This window comes from Pygoscelis adeliae, unplaced genomic scaffold, assembly GCF_000699105.1.
Source record: "Pygoscelis adeliae isolate BGI_AS28 unplaced genomic scaffold, ASM69910v1 Scaffold120, whole genome shotgun sequence".
Taxonomy (NCBI): Eukaryota; Metazoa; Chordata; class Aves; order Sphenisciformes; family Spheniscidae; genus Pygoscelis; species Pygoscelis adeliae.
In genome coordinates this window covers 392,477-395,165 of record NW_008824032.1, presented here as the reverse complement: position 1 = coordinate 395,165, position 2,689 = coordinate 392,477, and positions in this window count along the sequence as shown.

Genomic DNA, 2,689 nt, shown 5'->3' with positions numbered 1-2,689 from the left:
CTGATTCTTCCCTGCTTTATCAGACACAGACCATATAGCTTTGACATATGATCACCTTTTATACATATGCAAAGGTTTTACCTCTTTGCTAACACTGCTGGACTTCCTCACAATTTCCTGCCTATCATTTAGATTCGGAAACACAGAAAGTTTAATGGAGATTATTCAAGTGACTGACAACTAGTAACTTCCAAAAACTATTTTTTCTGCAAACTGCCTTCTCTCCTCAAATTTCCCGAGTAAGAAAGTCTCTCACATACATAGCACAAGCCTCTGATAACTACAAAATCCCTTTGTATTTGCAACATGTTGTCTCAGGAGGAGTATAATCTTTCTGTAATAAGTCTTTTAAGACTCTTCTGAAAGATGTTCTGGAGAACAGGCCACAGTTTATTTCAAGAACATTGTCCAAAAAAGAGTTTTCTCAGCTAAAAAATATACACATTTAAAAGAGAAATAATTTCTAAGAAAAGTTAAATTTATAATACATTATTAAAGGAATCAGATAACCTATTTCCATTAGCCATCTCAGGAGTAAAACAAACAGCTCCTCACTTGACTGATTGACCTCTCTGCACTTGAAGTTTTAAATAATCCACCATCTCATGTTTTCAACATGTAACAGCATGCAAGGCTGGATGCAGAGGCAGGCATAACCCAATCAACAGATTTAAATATTCCCTAATCAAAACTATCATTTGCTGTAATCAATCTTATGTGAATTTTTAATGATACCTACAGGCGCAGTCTTTTATATTTCCTCACACTCCATAGCATGTTCCACAAGTGCCTTCACTGAACTCAGTGGTGCTAGTCACAGAGTGAGGTTCTGCTTGGGTAAGAAGGCCGTCAGATTTTGGCTCGCTCCAGCTGAAGACCTGGTTCCCCTTGCAGGCCAGGGGTGAGAATGAGCCGTGCATCCCTGTACCCAGACCCTAAGTGGAGGTTTTCAGCACACGCGTGCTGCCTCGGTTGCAGGTTTCCCGCTTACTCCTGGATGGCTGTCCCTCCTGCATTGCCTGCGCCGTTGCACCATCCCTGGGACCAGCAGGGGGCTGCGGCAGCCTGGGTAGTGCAAGTACCACCAGAGCAGAGACATGGATCGTAGGTGCTGATGGTGGTGTCAGGGTAAAGCTACTCTTGTCTGCATCTGCCACTGAGTCACGCTGGTACTATTCCCTGTTATTAAAAAGAAGTTGGCAGAATGTTCATTTCTACAGTACCACTCAGTTGACACTCAAACATTGCTACAAAGATGTCTAAATACAAATGTTTAATATTGTTCTTCACACTCCTTTGCACAGAAAGGCATGTGCCTCCTCTTCCCATCCACTTGAAGTGTGACTGCATCCACACAACTGGTGAGAACCTTTAAGACTAGGGCCATGCTACATCAAAGTATCATAGAATCATAGAATCATAGAATAGTTTGGGTTGGAAGGGACCTCTAAAGGTCATCTAGTCCAACCCCCCTGCCGTGAGCAGGGACATCTTCAACTAGATCAGGTTGCTCAGAGCCTCGTCCAACCTGACCTGGAATGTTTCCAGGGATGGGGCATCCACCACCTCTCTGGGCAACCTGTTCCAGTGCTTCACCACCCTCAGCATAAAAAATTTCTTCCTTCTATCTAGTCTAAATCTACCCCCCTTTAGTTTAAAGCCATTCCCCCTTGGCCTGTCGCAACAGGCCCTGCTAAAAAGTTTGCCGCCATCTTTTTTATAAGCCCCCTTTAAGTACTGATAGGCTGCAATAAGGTCTCCCTGAAGCCTTCTCTAGGCTAGGCTGAACAACCCCAACTCTCTCAGCCTTTCTTCACAGGAGAGGTGTTCCATCCCCCTGATCATTTTCGTGGCCCTCTTCTGGACCCGCTCCAACAGGTTCATGTCTTTCTTATGCTGAGGGCTCCAGAGCTGGACACAGTACTGCAGGTGGGGTCTTACCAGAGCAGAGGAGAGGGGCAGAATCACCTCCCTCGACCGGCTGGCCACGCCGCTTTTGATGCAGCCCAGGATACGATTGGCCTTCTGGGCTGCGAGTGCAAATTGCTGGCTCATGTCTAGGTTTTCATCCACCAGTACTCCCAAGTCCTTCTCGGCAGGGCTGCTCTCAATCTCCCCTTCATCCCCCAGCCTGTATTGATACCAGGGGTTGCCCTGACCCAGGTGCAGGACCTTGCACTTGGCCTTGTTAAACCTCATGAGGTTTCTCCAGCTTAAAATATCAACCATGAAGTCTTGTTCTCATCATATGGGGATGCGACCACCAGTCACAATTCCATAGTGCCACCTCCTTGTGTATAGAGACAAAAATGGGCATTCCAAAATCTGGCTCTCATCGTCAGCTTCAAACATGTACACATAGCTCTAGAAGAGCAGAGGGACAAATAGTGATAGGCTTCAGATATACAGGAACAACTGAGGGGACAGTATGTTACTCAGCCAAACTCCACTGGACACACAGAGCACAGCAACATCATTCTAACTGGTGTTGAATAAAGACCTGGAGTTATTCATTCTGTCTACACAGAGCTTGACAGGGCAGGCAAGTAAGAATACCTGGCTGGTTTCCATTACATCTTGGCTGTTTACTAAACTTGGACTCGAATTCCTATGAGAATGGCCAGTCACAGATGTCTGAGTAAAATACAAAACTATTACAAATGGCTTACCCTTCTTTCTCTCAGGATCA